Source organism: Felis catus, chromosome E3, assembly GCF_018350175.1.
Source record: "Felis catus isolate Fca126 chromosome E3, F.catus_Fca126_mat1.0, whole genome shotgun sequence".
Lineage (NCBI taxonomy): Eukaryota > Metazoa > Chordata > Mammalia > Carnivora > Felidae > Felis > Felis catus.
In genome coordinates this window covers 4,461,326-4,478,032 of record NC_058383.1, presented here as the reverse complement: position 1 = coordinate 4,478,032, position 16,707 = coordinate 4,461,326, and the positions used below count along the sequence as shown (strand labels likewise).

The 16,707-nt window shown below is 49.0% G+C and overlaps 1 protein-coding gene and 1 long non-coding RNA gene across 7 annotated transcripts in view; one reads left to right on the top strand and one right to left on the bottom strand.

Moving 5' to 3' along the window:
* The window catches only part of RNF216 (ring finger protein 216), a 146,381-nt gene that overhangs the window by 66,257 nt on the left and 63,417 nt on the right, over positions 1-16,707 (top strand). The window lies entirely within an intron of this gene.
* Positions 5,678-12,542, bottom strand: LOC109495097. Its single transcript, XR_002150302.3, has 3 exons — positions 12,444-12,542; positions 7,333-7,431; positions 5,678-7,091 (listed from the first exon to the last, which is right to left on the bottom strand). It is a non-coding gene; the product is annotated as an uncharacterized LOC109495097 (long non-coding RNA).

The following is a 16,707-nucleotide window of genomic DNA, read 5'->3' as shown; positions in this document are numbered from 1 at the left end:
TGACTTAGGGTAAATACGTCCCCTCCCCAAGCCATGGTTCTTTAATCTGTGAAACGAGAACGGCCGTGTGTCCTAAAGCAGGGGCCCAGGAGTAAACGGCGTGATGCAGGTGAAGCACTCGCTCCAGAGTCTGGCGCTTCTTAGGTCAGGAAACAACAGCTGCCGCACAAGGAAGGGGGAGACTGATGCCAGCAGTGAGTGTGTGCAGGTGAGGAGTTCCTAGAAAGGAGGAGCTTCTCCCAGGTTTGTAAAATGTCCGCCACCACCAGAGGGTGGGATTCCCCTGAAATGGGTAGATGTGAAGTCCCTTGGGGGACCCACAAATGACTCCTTGCATACCTAGTTTTTCAAATCATGTACTCAGAAAACTCTTTTCTTACTAGCATGCCACTGTGGAAAGGGGATGGGTTTTTTTAAGCTAAATTTTGTCCTGATACATTCTGGAAGAAATGACTGCTGTCGCTTGAGCCTACATTGTTCAAGTTCAGAGAGGGACCTGTGCTACCCTGGGGAGAGCTGTGTCCTAATGAAGGCTACCTGTGGGTCTGTTCTGTCAGTCTCAGTTGCTTGGTCCACAGCACTGGTTTGTCCCTCCTCTTGAGTTTCTTGTGGTGGTGGTGGTGGTGGTGGTGGTGGTGGTGGTGGTATTCCTATTTGAAAAAACTGGCATCCCAGGGAATAATATTCAAAGAGATGAGTGTAGGATGGACCTAGAAAAACGATTGTACATTTTGCTAGGGAAGTCAGAATTAGTCACAAAGTAAAGATAAAAATCCAAGGTTTGTCTCCATGACTCATTGGGTATGTTTTTTTGTCTTCCTGGGAAGGTACTGATCTTGGGGTGTTGACTGCCGCACGTACTGCCAGTGCAGCAGGCAGGCCTAGAGGTCAGGGCTGCTCACTTTTCACTGACCTTGGAGTGAAAAGACCTCCCTCCTTGTCTCTCTTTGGTGTCTTGGTTTCTACTAAGATGCGTTATCTGTAGTATATAAAGAGAGAGACTGAATTTTTAACAGATTTGTATGGGCACTTACTAAAATTGAAACTCTGACCCCTTTCTCACGGTTTTTGTGGCCACCATGAGCCATTGCGTATCAGGCTCTCCACAGTCTAACGCTGTTCACAAACCATAGGGGGACTGTAAGTTTTCAGTGCCTGCCTTTTGGAAACTACACGTTATTTGTTTAGAGCCTTCATATGTTTTGTTAAAATAACTTAATGGCTTTTTGCGTGTGCCTCATCAGAGGAGAGATGTGTTTTGATTCAGAGTCTTCAGAAATCTCACGTTAAAAATCCCTCAAGAATTGGGGTGCCTGGGTGGCTCAGTCAGTTAAGTGTCCAACTTCGGCCCAGGTCATGATCGCGTGGTTTGTGGGTTCAAGCCCCACATCATCGGCCTCTTTGCTGACGGCTTGGAGCCTGGAGCTTGCTTCGGATTCTGTGTGTGTGTGTGTGTGTGTGTGTGTGTGTGTGTGTGTGTGTGTCTCTCTCTCTCTCTCTCTCTCTCTCTCTCTCTCTCTCTCTGACCTGTCCCCTGCTCACGCTCTGTATGTGTGTCTCTCTGTCAAAAATAAACATTAAAAAAAAATTTTTTTTAAATCCCTCAAGGATTGATGTCTACAAAATGTCGTTTTATAGTCATTTGCTGCCTTTTTGTGTAATTGCTAATTGTGTGACCCGGTGTCAGCATTTTAATTTGTTTTAGTGGTTCTGGCTGCAGTGTCCTTGAAGGAGTGTGTGCACGCATCACACGTGTTTGCGTGTGTGTGCATGTGTGCTGTGTGTGTGTGTTGTGGAGCACAGAGCCTTCGTGTGCCCTCTTTGCGTTCTCGGCCCAGAGCACTGAGGGCTTCCAGCCTTGCAGGTAGGAGAGAAATGGTTGCTATGGTGACAACACAAGCGTGAAAACACCCCATCTCCCCGTGGGTGTTTGTGTCAGGGAGGAGGCGTGGGGGCACGGGAGGCGGGAGCAAAGAGGAAGGCTTAAAGCGCGGAGCGGAGCCGTCACAGGGTGGGATTTCTCATGTGTGCCGCTGGACTCAAGGTCATTTTCCTGTCGCTGTGGAGTAACTAAGCATTGAGCATGGCGTTTTACTCTTCGGTGTCCTCCCTGACTTTGAGACAAACATACAGAGAATGAGGAGGGCCTCTGTCACCTCTCTAGTCCCCAGAGGCCGCATGGCTTTCTCCCAGACCATGTTTAGAAACGCGTGCCTGTCTGTGGGCCAGTTTACCGTTCTGCGTGGGATGAACCGCCCAGACCCAGAACCCATTGCCCTTCATCTCCACTGTCACAGGCTAAAGAGCCAGCCCTGCCAGCCCATGAAACTGAAGGGCAGCTTGTGTGCTCTGTATCTGCATTACGTACTGATGCGCCTTGAGAAAACGGGCACAGAATGACCTTGGTGACTAGGATCAGCGCTGAGAAACGGTCCAGTCGGCTGCGGTTGGGGAAGAAGCATACCCCCAAGCTGTTGTGCCATTCTGCCAGAAAGTTCGCACAGGTGCTCAGGGCCCTTTGAGATGGGGGTCGGCTCCCTAGTTCGACAGGCAGATGCCGAGCAGCCTGCCAGCAGAGCTCCTGCCGACAGCCTCTCAGGGATTTTCTGCTCCTCGTCTCTCCAGAGTCACAGCTAGCAAGTGACAACATCAGGAGTCAAATCCAAGGCTGCCTTCCTCACTGTTCTATGGTTTTAGGTGTGATTTGGGTATGGTTGGCCAGTTTTAACACTCCTTCCTTATCTTTTGGTGATACAAACTGAAATGCTTACAAATGAAAGGATATGTCGTCTGGGGTTTACCTTAAAATTACACTGGGTGAGAGAGGACGGGAGAGTAGATGAGGTACAGAAAGCAGATTGGCCCTGAGCTGATCAGTATTAAACCTGAGTGATGGGCATGTGGGGATCCATCACTCATGTTTATTGCCTACGTTTTTATATATTTAAATTTTTTCATAACGAAGTTAATTTTAAAAATACTGCATTTTAAAAATCTGATTTCACTTGACTTTTCTGTATCTGTGCTCTTACCTACTTTGTTCCTTTGAGGGCCTCTCAGTCTTGGGAACTGGAAAGACCCTTAATCGGATGTCCAGTTCTGTGGCATTGTCACTTTTTTAAGAGATTAGGAGAATGTGTAGGAAACTGTCAAAAGCTTTTTGTGGGAAGGTGTGAAAGGGCCCCTCCTCCTGGAAGGAGGAGGGAGGAGCAGGAGAGAGGGTCTCTATTTGTACAAGATTCTTCCGTAGGAGTGGTAGTGACCTGGTGTTTTCCAGCTTCCTTGAGAAAAAAGACCTGAGGTACCCAGAAGGAATCCAAGATGGGTCACTAGACCATATTGTAACAGGGAGACTGTTCCAGGAGCCTGGAGCCCTGTGCTGAGGCCCTGCCAGAGGCTGCTGGACAGCTCTGGACAGACTCCCTTCTCTGGAATGCCTTCCAGCAAGTGGTGCAGCTTCAAGGCCAGAAAAGAGACCAGATGACCTTTCGAGTGTCCTTCCAGTCCAAAGTCCCTGGTTTCTAGAATACTGAGGGTTTTGAAACTGGTGTTGGCATTTGGTTTTCAAAGAGAAACAGGCTAAGAGTTTCTCAGATCAAATCCCTGTAGTCTCATAAAAGCACTTGTCAGTTTTATTTTCCATCAGAAATTCATATGAAAAGTATTTTAAATTTCAAAAGCTCCCTATACCTGAGAAGCTGATCCAGATTCTAGCCCAAAGAGAGTGAGATAGGTCACAATTTTTTCTTCTCTTGTCTTTGACTCCTGCTTGTCCTTTTCCCTTCCTGTCCCCTCTTCGAGATTTTGCTGCTTAAAACGTCTCCTGTTGTCACAATCCTCTTAGCTCCCAGGCTCTTTCCTCCTGTAAAGGCCTCCTCCTCCCTTCTGAGGCCAGTGCCCACTCTGACCTCCACTCAGCTCTCCCAGGGTGGGTCTTCTGTCCAGGCAAGCCCCGTGCCCCCGAGCCCTTTGTCACCGTGGCCCTTTCTGCCCTACGGCTCTTCTCTCTCCCCTGAGTTCTTCCTTTGGATTCGCTCTTTCTTAAAACCCTTTGCCTTGCTGTCTTCCTGTAGAAGAAGCTGACGAGGGTCTCCCCCCTTCTGTCTCACGTTTCTTCCCTCTTTGAACGCACTGCTTCGCTGCTCCGTCGGCATAGGCTTGTGCCAAGACACGCCGGTTGGCTTTGATTGGAATTTGGTGGTTCATTCAGCAGATTTTGACTGAGTATTGCCATGCCTGAAGAAATACAGAAGGGGCAGCCACAACCGTACCCTGAGATCGGGGTCGGAGAAGCCGACTCCTTATGCAGACAGCTAAATAGTGAGATGGTGACAGGGGCTGCTGGAGGGAGCTGGGGATGGGGGGTGGGGCGGGGGGGACTTTAATTGGGCAGTCTGGAAACACTTCATGGAAGAGCTGGGTCTTGGCCTGAGTCCTGACAGGACCTGATGGGTACAGGTAGACCAGTATTCCTGGCCAGGGAGTGATGCAAGCAGAGCTGAACAAGGGTCAGCCGTTAGACGGGTGTGACAGAGCAGGAAGAGTACACACTGGGAGGAGGAGTGGACCTTAGATAGAAAGGGGTTTGCAGAGCAGAGGCCTGAATCTGGTTGCAGACACCCCAGGGAGCCGTCGCGAGCCTAATGCTGGGATGGTGTGATCAGAGTTCTGGTGGGAGCGCGGGCCTTGTAGAGCCATGAAAGAGGGCATGATGGGGGGAGAGACTAGATCCACAGCGTTAGGGGGGCTGGAATATCTGGTCACTTCTGGTGACCTAGTGACCCGCGACCTGGGAATGCACGGTGCTCCTTTGTCCTTGGTTAACAAACCATCCAGTCCCAAAGCCCATTAGTGCAGTGTTGTGGGTGTTCACTAGCAATCTTTGACCCTTGTCCAGAAGACTTCGGTGGGAGTGGATTAGCCTGAAGAAACGCTGGTCTTCCGAGGGCTGACGGGGGGAGGGGGGGGGGGCCGGAAGGTAAAGGCAGCAGTGGTTACGAGCGATGATAGAGGCAGAGACAGTGCAAGGAAATAAATCTTGACATTCTTCATAAATAAACACACCCGTTCACAGGCCAGGTGGACACATCCTGGGCGCACATGTCCAGAGGCCGGCTGTCTCTGGAGCACACCCCCTGCTGCGTGGAAGGGTCTGCATTGCTGGCTGTAGGAAAACTGGACGCTTGGCCCCTCTTTTAGTGGCTGCTGCTTAGCTACCACTCGGTGGCCAGCGTGATTTTTTAGTCCTTGGGTGCTTTAAATATGGAAGAAACCATGTAACCATCACAAAGTTTTTTCCCCACCCATTTAAAATGGCTTGTTTTCCAGCTGAAAGCATGTTGGATAAGCTTAATTTCTCTCACTCAGATAAGCTTAATTTCCCTAACTCCAACGTGCATACAGAGAATTGCCTAATTCTCCTTTTGCAACATGTTTTCCCAGCTGCTGGGAGGCCTGCTTTTTTTCTGTGGGCCTCCTGACAGAAATGCAAACAATTTAAGGCCCTGTGGTACCAACTGCTGTTTATTACCCCAGGGACTTGGATATTGGTGTGTTTTTCCCAGGAATGTATTTATCTGGAGTTGGTGGCTACTCCCCCATCCCTCCGAGCTGAGCCAGAGACAGACAGGCAGTGGGCTGAGCTGGGCTTCCTTCAGCAACAGCTGCGCCCCCCCCCCCCCTTCTGAGCGAGGTCACCTCCCCGCCCAGCTCCAGTCCCATAGCCTCGTCCTGCAAGGAAATGAAGCCCGTTCCTTGGATGCGATCTGATTGGAACCGTGTTTTCTGGGGTACCTCTGTTAAGAGCTTCTAGCAGAACACAAAACGGCCTTTTTATACCTTGTTTTGTAAAAAGTGCATTTCCCCCAAAATAAATCTCGACACTCTTCATAAATAAACACATCCGTTCACAGGCCAGGCAAGGGAGGAATGCCTCTGGGAGCAGTTTGGCTGGGTTTGCTTTTCCCCCGCTGAATGCCTGGCGTGCACTGTCCATCCCAGGGTGGCTGAGGGGAGAACGCTCTCTTCTGTTGCTGCCAGAACCACAACAAATGACAGCTTTCCGTTCTGTCATCTCTCTCAGCTCCACTGCTGGGCAAGCAATTCATTTTTCTACCATAAAAGGACAACGAAGCTTGTGTAGAGCCGCGGTGCCTTCTGCACTGCAGTGAAAAAGCAGAAGACAGCCTTGGAAAGAGCACACCTCTGGCTTAGGCCCGGCTGCGGGGCGGGGGGTGTCCGAGAGCGGGGCGTGGGACACGTGCCATCTGATGGGCAGCGTGAGGTCAGGACAGGTGTGGGTATCCTCGGCACTGGCCGAGCGGGACACGTGAATGTGTAGTTCAGACCCTGTTCGGAGGAGCTGCACTGGGCCTGCCCGCACGGTTCTGTGATCCTGGCCTCTGGTTTCCCGAATCTGTGATTGCGGGCGTTGGATCTGCAAGGGGTACCTGGGAGATCATAGGGCCCCGGCACCTTCATTGTGCAGGTGCAGGGAAGAGACTGAGTGCCAGGTTTGCGTAGCTTGAGGAAGACCTCCAGCTTCTGTCTTTCAGTTACATGTGGACTCTGCAGAGATTCCAGGATAGGTCAAATCTGTACGTGTCCTCAGTGGTCTGTTAGTATACCAATCGCCTCCGTTAATGATGGGCCACAGAAACCCGGACTAATAAAAGTACAGTTCTCAACTGGTGGGTCTGCGTGTGAGTCAGCCAAGGTCTTTCAGAAAGTATCTCTTTGTAGCCTTGTTACCTGTAAAATCCACGGGCCCTTGAGGTGATTGTAAGTAAATGTTGTTCAGAAATCAGTATAGGAGTAGGTAGGAAGCAAACGTTTAGCTATTTCGACAACGTGAGAGTGGGGCTGCGAAATTCCTGCCCCGTGCAGCCTGGTGAAGGAACCAGAATGCCAGCTCAGCACACATTAGCGGCAGCACACAGCATGCTGTTTCAGCGGGAGCCCCACACCCCAGCACACCGCCCTCACAGACCTCTGCCCTGGGCCTCCGCCTTCTCTAGCTGAAGAGGACAGGTTCTCCGATTGAGCCAAAAACAGTGCCCACATCTTTTGGCCTGGCTCCCTTGAAGGTTTTCCTGTAAAGAGGAATTGAGATGTGTCATTTAAAACTTACCTTAACTTGGGGCGCCTGGGTGGCTCAGTCGGTTGAGCATCTGACTTCAGCTCGGGTCACGATCTCACAGTCTGTGAGTTCGAGCCCGGAGCCTGCTTCAGATTCTGTGTCTCCCTCTCTCTCTGACCCTCCCCCATTCATGCTCTGTCTCAAAAATAAATCAACGTTAAAAAAAAAATTTTTTTTTTTTAAATAAAATTTACCTTAAGTCTTAACTGCACATCTGATTTCAGAGCGAATGCTGGAACAGACCCAAGCACATTCTTCAGGGAATAAAAACCATGTCCAAGAATCTTGCTGATCTGGAAATTTGGGAGGGAAGCAAGGGTTTTCAAGTTTAAACTTTATTACCCCGATAGTACTGGTGGTCAGAATAGATTGTCAGCTTGTTGGCTCAGAATCAGAAGTTAACTCAGAAGTCATTCCTGGAAGAGAATATCACCAAGTAGAGATGGCAGAAAGGAGCTCAGTATGAATGATTCAGTGTCACACATTCCTAGACCTTGTTGGAAACTGTAAGATGAGTTTAAACCTTACTGTTCCAGCAAATGAAGCAGTTGGGGAGGCAGTAGTGGTCAAATGGAGCGTTTACACAATTCTTTTTTAGCACGACCTGCCTGAATTCTTTTTTTTTTTTTTCTCAATAGTGTAAAACTTCTGAATCTGTTAAAGAGCTCGTTGGTATATTTTCCCCTGGTACTTCTCCAGATCTTCACTGCCCTGGAAATAAACAGGATAATGCCCCTCAAAATTTGTCTCCGCTCTCTGTCTCCCACAATCTTTCCTTGTAGAAACCTTTGAAGCCTTTGTTTTTTTGTCAGCAGTAGCAAGTGAATTTCGTCTTACAGAACACTTACTAATTCTTATTAAGTGTAACTTTTATAAGGCTAATTGCTCAAGCAAATAGCATTTCCTTTTTGGATAGAGCCTCTCCCTCCCCATCCATCACTGTCTACACATGCTCAGGCGTCCTGGCTGTGCGGTGACCAGCTTAGAGACATCAGCCTGCTCACTTCCTAATTTGGTCACAGTGTGCTTCGGGCAGCCTTGCCAGACTTAGAAAAACACAAACACAGGGAGTAGCTTTGATACAGCAGAGGGGGATTTCCTCTTATCAAAAGACCCACAGTTCGCCTCTTGTTTCCTCTAAAAAGAGGAAGTGACACTTCGGGAGGTTGTAGCTCACCCTGAAGTTCCTTCTTGAAGCCTGCGCCTTCAGGCTGGCCTCTTCCCAGCTAGCTCCTGCTCTTCCTTTCCTCATCCTTCTTCACGCCCCTCAGCATTTGCAGAGTTGTAATTTTATTCTTAAGGAATAAGAGGAATTCTAAGGAGTAAGGAATTTTCCATGACCGTGTTCACCAGCAGGAAACAAGTCAAGTACGTTTTGGCACATCCATACAGCGCTACACCGGGGGATGGCAGACTTTTTCCACGAAGGGCAAGACAGCAAATAGTTGAGGCTTTTCCAACCGCATAGTCTCTGTCGCAGCTACTCAGTTCTGCCTTCGTACCTCGCGAGTCACCCTGGATGATATGTGAACAGTGAACGTGGCTGTGATCCAGTAAGATGGTGTTTAGAAAAATGGGCAGCAGGCCACATTTGGCCCGTGAGCTCCCGTCAGTCAACTCCTGGCATGCACAATAAGATTTAGAAGGATGACATGGGTGTGGTGGTGCCACCGCTGAGCTGCCCCCGAGATGTATTAAGTGAAGAGAGCCAGGTGTAGAATGGCGGGTGGGAATGGTATGTTTATATTCGGGTCTCAGGAGGTATGTGTGGACACGTACAGAAGAACTGGGAGGATGGGCAGTTTCTTAAACTGGCCCCAGGAGTTGCGTTGGGGGAGGCACACGAAGGCGCAAGGGGTTGGGAAGTTATGCGTGTCTTGCTTTCTCAATTAAAAAATAGCCATCGTCTGGGTGGCTCAGTCGGTTAAGCGTCCGACTTCAGCTCAGGCCATCATCTCACAGTCCGTGAGTTTGAGCCCCGCGTCAGGCTCTGTGCTGACAGCTCAGAGCCTGGAGCCTGCTTCGGATTCTGTGTCTCCCTCTCTCTCTGCCCCATCCCTGCTCATGCTCTGTCTCTCTCTGTCTCAAAAATGAATAAAAACATTTTTAAAAATTAAAAAAAAATAACGCACCCATTTTCATCAACCCAGTCACCTGAACTTTTAAAGCAAAAGGATTTTTATTTTGTTTTGTTGGCTTTAAGGGAACTTGCAGGGAAAGGTAGAAATGTGATTTGTAAACTGCGCTTGTGTGTTTTCAAGCCCATAGCCATTTCTCCTAGATTGTTGTGGGGGGCTGACTTCACCTCCCTCAAAGAAGAGTGCGTGGCCTTAGGTTTTAGGTGAGGGGGTGGGGTTTCATGGCAAGTGGAAAGCGCTGGAACTCGGCTGTTCTGCCTTTCTTCTTCTCACGGGCTTTTTGTGCAGGAGCCCCGTCTATGGCACATGCTCAGGGGCTCCTGGACAGTACACAGCCAGTGAGAAAACCTTGGCCCTGAAGTCAGCCCCGTGGGGATAAATACAGCTTTCAGTAGTTATGATTCAAGACTGTTTCCAGCTGCTTCCTTTTCCCATAGAGACTATTTCTGACTCACAAGTAAGAATGGGTTCTGATTCACCTAAGCATTACGACGACCAGTTTTAAAAATGTCTGCCCTTGGTTGTGAAATTAGCAGATAAAGTTGTTACTCCCCTAGTACAGAAAAGTGCTCACTTTTGGTATGTGAGGGACAAATGAAAGGTTTAGTAGCAAATCCTTCTCTGCTTAAAAGACATTGAAGATAGGAACAGCTCAGGATGGGGCTCAGTCTTGCTTTGTAGTCCCTCCCCCATCTACCAAGCAAGTGTTTCTCAAATAGCTGTTCTAATCCTTTTCCAGGCCTGATTTGCAGGCTGTGTGCAGTCATTCAGTTCTTCTACGAAGCTCTGCAGGAATGTGTGATATTGTACCTTTTGAAATCCTCCCCTTGCAACCCCTGTGATGGGGATTTGCAGAGATGCGGGAGCAGTTGTAACAACGCAGTCTTGTCTTCCGGGGGGGCGGGGGGGGGGTGCTGGCTGCCAAACCCAGGGCCTGTTCTGCATCACTTGTCTTGACTTTCCTTTAAAAGCAGTAAGTGGGAAGGTACCAGTTCTGCTGAACAAGCAGGCATTGCCTTCCTAAGAGAAGTCATTTAGAACGTCGAAAATATGTTTGAAAGATACTGGTATAGTTTTCTCTGACCTCAATTTCATACACTAGTAACTCTCCAGCGCCAGAGACTTAGCACGGACACACTCCCTGCCAGGTGGCCAGAGACGTGTGTCCACTCCAGAAGAGCGGGCGAGCTTGAGCGAGGACAACTAGGAAGTTGTGCTTTGCCATACGTATTGCCCTAAAGGGAAGCTGAGCGTTTCAGAAAATAGATTTAAATCTCTCTCTTTCTCTCCATATCTCTCTCTTCCCACTCCTTTCATCTCTCTCTCTCTCGCACACATACTCTCCTCCTCTCCTCCCAAAACCACCTGCACGCCACCACCACCACACCCCTACCCCTGCCATAGCTCTCTCCGTTACCGCTTTTAACCTTGAAACCTCTGTTGTACACTTACGCATCCGTCCTGTTCCTGTTCTTGCATTATTAATGGGCCTGGAGCAGCCCAGCCAGAACGCTGACATTACTAATTACTGCTTATAACCGAGAAGGAAGGAGCAGGGAGTAAAGTGGGTCACAAGACACTGTCATAACAATAAAATACTGCTGTCGGGCAAAATTGCTTGGTGTCTGCGCTCTGTTGTCGGGGGTGGAGGTGGGCCTCCACCGCAGGCTGACCTGGCAGGGACCCTCCTGGTGGGAGGACAAATGCTCTTCACATCGGTCACCCCAGGCTCTCCGTGTCGGGGCACAGGGTTAGAGAAGGGGATTGGTCTCATTTCTCTTAGAACGTAAAAACATCTAGAATTCTTTTCCTGGCCGAACAACCTTTTGAAAACCGGCTCTTTGCACTGGTGGCGTGAGCCCAAAGGAAACACAGCAGGGTTTCAAAGGAGAGCGCAGAGAGCCGGCTCCGTCCTCTCGTGGCCATGTGCTGTGTGCCCAGTGCTTGGATCAGCCCTTCCCCTCCGGGGCCGGGTCTCTCATCTGGCGAGTTTGTGCGTTCAGGTGTGGACATCTGTGCCGTGAGATGTAAGCTTGGTGGAGCACACTCGTGCACTCACCCGACTCACGGCATCCGGGGCCACGGGCGGAGTGGCGTCAGAGAAGGGTCCTGCGCTTAACTCTGCCGTCGGCCCGTCAGGGCCCTTGCCCCCACCAGCCCCGTGCGTTCGGAGGGCTTGTGTGGTGCTTGCTGATGAGCATGGAAGGCACTTGGGCCGGCGTGCCCAGTGCCAGCTGCAGCGCCACCTCCCACGCTGTGAGCCGTGTGGGCTTCGCGAACCTCAGCCCAAATCCACCCCGCTTCTGAGCAGCACCAGCTGTGTCTTCCAGAGGAATGGGGAGCAGAAAGGGACTTTAAGGATGTGAGTAAAAGAAAATAAACCCCGGGGGGCGCCTCGGTGGCTCAGTCGGGTAAGCGTCCGACTTTGGCTCAGGTCGTGACCTCGTGGTTCGTGAGTTTGAGCCTCGCGTTGGGCTCTGTGCTGACAGCTCAGAACCTGGAGCCTGCTTCCAATTCTGTATCTCCCTCTCTCTCTCTGATCCTCCCCCACTCACGCTTGTTGTCTCTCTCTCAAGAATAAAAACTTTTTTTAAATAAAAAGAAAATAAATAAATAAACTCAAACTCTGTCAACTTGGGTTACCCGCCCCTTCAGCGTGCCACTTTCGTGAACTCTGCACGTCTGCATTCTTTTACTCGCGTGCTGGCATGGAATCCCAGTCCTGAACCTAGATTTCTCACACTGTGCAACCTTGGCTTGTAGAAAGCCCAGGAGAAAAGGAAAACTACTTTGAAATCATATTTTTCAATTGTTGGAAAGCATGAAAGCCCATTTTGAAAGGACACAAAGTTTCGATTTTTCTTGAAAATAGCTTCAGAAAGTGAGGAATTCTTGGTCACTTGACCGTGGAGCTGAGAGGCAAGGTAGGTTTCTAGGTGCCCTGCCTCGTCATCTTGAGGTGACTTGCCTTTCTCTTTTCTTCTTAAATATTACAAATGCGGCCACAGTTGAACAGAGTGCTGGCGTGAGTCACAGTGTTCAAAACTGAAAGTAAATCCTGTCACTTTCCCGTATGGCACACACCAGCCAGATGCTTGAAACAGGCTGTGCGGGAGGGGCAGGCGTCCCCAGGCAGCAGCTCTACACGGCGCACGCGCAGAACTCACCTGTCCCCTCGTCCTGCCCTCCCGTCCTTCCACAAGGGACAGAGCCACAGCAGAATCAGAGGCAGCCTCAGCTTTCTAGATCCACTTGATGAAAAAAGGCTATTTCCTTTATTCGGTTCTTTGAAATTTTTTCTCTGTTTCCTCATTCGGTAAGCGTTCGAGTTCAGAGCCTATTAAATTTTACTTTAAAGGGCACAGCAGTCGTCACAGTAACATTAGCTGTTAACCATTCAGGAGCCTGTGTCATACTTTATCAAAAGCAGCCCTCTTTTTTTAAGCTTATTTACTTATGGAGAGAGAGAGAGTGCGCACATGCATGAGCAGGGGAGGGGCACAGAGAGAGAGAATCCCAAGCAGGCTCTGAGCTGTCAGCACTGAGCCTGACACGGGTCTGGAACCCATGAACCGCGAGATCATGACCTGAGCCGAAATCAAGAGTCCGACGCCTGACTGAGCCACCCAGGCACCCCAAAAGCAACCCTTTTTCATAAGAGTATGAAATAGGTAAATTAAGAATGGCCCAGTGCTAGAATCACCAACAAATTTTACATAACTCATTCCAAAAAAAAACTAAGATAGACCTATAGGTACTGATCAAGACACCTCTGTAAGAAATGCACCATCAAGTGAAAACAGCAAGGTGCAGTGTGTGCACTGTGAGCATTTGGCTCCTTCTGTGTGAATGGAAAGCGTTTATCTGTTAAGTGTGTGTATCTTCTGGAATGAAACACAAACTGCTGAAGAAAGGCTTGAAACCACAGGAGTGCGCTTTGCCTTCATGTGTGCCTTTTGTGTTTCTTAGTGGCATGTGCATGGGTGTGTTTGCTTTCCCCAGTAATCTCTGAGATTAAAACAAAACAAAACAACCAACAGCTCCAGGACAGAAAACCCTTTCCCCCTGACATTCAGTCTGTCTGGAATGAGCCAGTCAGTAGCTCCTGCTTCCATTTCTTTGCAGCTCTTGGCTATGTGAGCGTGTCATATTATGTACAGTATGCAGCCCTCTTCATTTACTATCTACTTTTTATAGTTTTTTCTTCTATTCTCCCAACATTAAATAATCGAAGGAAGACTAATCATTGCTGGAAATGCCTTTCAGTTTTTACACTTTCAGTTCTGTGCTTTGAACAGCAGAATGAAAGCCTGGTGTCCTCGCAGGCCAGCAAGTAGGAATCTAGGACTTGAAGCAGGAGTGTCTTCCGTTAATATTCTCATGACTGTTCCAAGAAGACTTGGCAGAGCTTCCTGCAGTTTCGATGGTGAAGTTCCATCTCACTCACTTGACCTGCACGCCCTCTCCATCTGTGAGACCTAGCGTTGTGTCAGGGTCCGTATCTGCAGTCGCGCAGAAGTGAGATTCACGAGGCAGAAACTTCTGATGTTAAAGTCTGTGTCCTAAGTTTTTTCAGTTACGGAACAAGATCAATACACAGGAGGCAAAGACTTCATTGATCGGACATACCCATTCCTCTGACGCTTATTTACCGCTCCACTCGCCTCTCTGGTTTCATTGCCAAATGACAGTGAGACTTTTGGGCATAACCTATGTGGTCTAGCTCAGTCCTTCAGTCTTTCAGTAACTTGGTTTCCTCATCTGTACAACGGGTATAATGATACATACCTGTGTCATGGGGTGGCCTGAGGATTGATGGAGGGGAGGGTGTTTGTAAGATTCTTAGGTGGCCCCTTTAATATTCAGGTCCTTGAAATACAGGTGGGTTCATTCATCTTCTCCCTCTCATGGGGCTTGGGAAATAAACGAAAGGCGAGGTTTTTTTATTCTTGATTTCTCCGCATTTATCTAGTTTTTCTCCCCCTGGAACGAAATCTGCCTACGTCAGCATCTTGCAAGGGGCAGAAGAGAAACTTAAGATGCTGTTTAGATCCGCCAGTATTGGTATGAGAATCCTTCTACAGTATCTTGGTCCAAAAATAGATACAAAGACTCTGAGAACTCCACCTGTTCCCTTAATTTCTAGTTTTGGGTTTGAACCTGGTATTCCTGACAGATTAACATTCAGTTGACCGTGGTAATGAATCCATGCTTCTGCTTTTATCTTGTTAAGATTTTCTGTAAGTAAACTTCCATGACCACAAATACCACTACCTTGGAAAGATTTGTTGACAGGCTTTCCAAACCCAGCTGTCTGAGCTCAGGGTGTTATACAAATTACTGTAGACTGGGCGGCTTAAACAACAAACATTCATTTCTTGCAGTCTGGAGGCTGGGAAGTTCAAGTTCAAGGTGCCAGCAGATTCAGTTCCTGTGAGGGCCCACCTTCTGGTTTGCAGATGGCTGACTTCTCTATGTGTCGTCGTGGCAGAGCAGAGAGCCAGGTCTCTTCTAAGTGTCTCTTCTAAGGAATCCCATTCATGAGGGCTCCACCCACCTCCTGTTACCATCACATCAGAGGTGTTAGGATTTCACATAAGAATTTTGCAAGGACACAAACATTCAGTCCATAGCACCAGCTCATGTATTTTTTAAGAAGTAGTTGGTAACAACAGTTCTAACAGAGCCCATCGAGCAATTTAGACAAATCACGGGAGCACACTGAGTGATTGGGCCTGCATTGTGACAGCCTTTCCTGGAGGTGCTGCTGGTTCGGACCTGTAGCACTTAATCGGAGAACTGATGCCGTTCAGACTACTTGCTGTGTGACCATCAGCCTATCATTCACTCTGATTTTCCTCATCAGAAAAACGGACATGCTACTTCCTGTTGCCCTTGCCAGGGTGGTTGTGAGGCAGTGGGGTCCCATGAAAGGGGAGAGCTCTTCAGAGACCACATGGCAGCAGTTCCTGGAGGGTTTTGGCAATTATGCTGTGTTTTAGGATTGGAACATTGGGTGTCTTCCCTCTAAGACACACGATAGGTTGGGCTGACCAGTCTCTCTCAGTGGTTGATTAGCAAAGGAAAGGTTATTCCTGGAAGATGACACAATCTGTGTGTTTTAATAAGGAAGTAAAATAGAAGAGAGGATCCCAGAGCAACAGAAGCCAAGAACTTTTCAAGCCATGTGTGAGGGCTGCCCCGTCGGGACCCGAAGGAGTGAGGACCAGGGAGAGTCCAGACTAAGTGAGGGTTATCACTGGGCAAATTATGTGGAGCCTGGAAACTGAAGATGTTTATCAAGGCACATTTTTCTAAAAGGTGCTCAGGATGGCCAGAGATTGTAGCTACATTCTTTCTGCCATGTTTTTACAACGTGCGCTTCACTGAATTTTTTACATAGTTGTCTACGAGGTCAGTACTTAGAATGCATTATAATGCTACGAATGTAAAGAATTCACATATTGAGAACGTTTTGCTTTTGTCCAAGCCTTCTTAACATACATATTTAATTACAAGGCATGAGGATTAATGGGGCTTTGAATATTTAAAGCTCTTTTCCCAAGATTAATTTGATTTAATTACTCCTGAGCTCAGCGTTTGCAGCTTGGTGCCTTGCCGTTTGGATGTGTCTGTGCGAGGAGAGGGGCTCAAGCGTACTTCCCTGCCTGCCAAGCCCCTCCCCTTATATTGTCAGCTTATCACTTTGTCCTTTGAGTTTGGGGAAGAAAGAGAAAGGTAGCAGAAGTTGCCTCTGTGGAGTTCATCTTCCAGCTTGCTGTATTTTCGTAGTAGTTATGTTTAGTGTGCATCTCTTAGCATCCAGGAAAATAAGGTCACAGAACGATTTCTACAGCCCTGCCCTTCCAGAGACTGAAAAATACTCTCACACCCTGGGTTCCTTCAGCCCTGCCTGCCTGTGTGGAAAGGAGGGATCGCACAGGCCCCAAAAGAGCTCAGACCCCAGACAGGGGCCAGGGGGAGTCTCCTCTCCTAACTGATCACTGTTACCCATCTAGTTGTGAAGGCCGAAGAGGCCCGAGAGCCTGTGGGGCAAAGGGAAGGGGGTGACTTTGTTCCAGGTGAGTGTGTCCTTTCCACCTCAGGCCGCCATCGCCAGCAGAGCCACCCCCGTGTCCACACATCTGCGGTGGATGACGACTGTGGGGAGCCTCCCCGGTTTCTACAGCCCGAGTCCAGTGGCTGAAGGCTCACTCCCTTTCTGCTGTGGGCTGTCTCCCTGTGGGAGGCATTGTGTGGAGTGAGCAGCCGGTAGCAAAGGTGGTGAGGTTATGGGGGCTGCAGAGGACTAACCAGCAGAAGCTGGCTTCCTCCGGTCGCAACCCACCTTCAGCAGTGGCCGGGCACTTGTGCTCAGCCTGCACGAGTGGACAGGGTGTTGAATGATGGCCCTTCCCCACACAGCCTGAA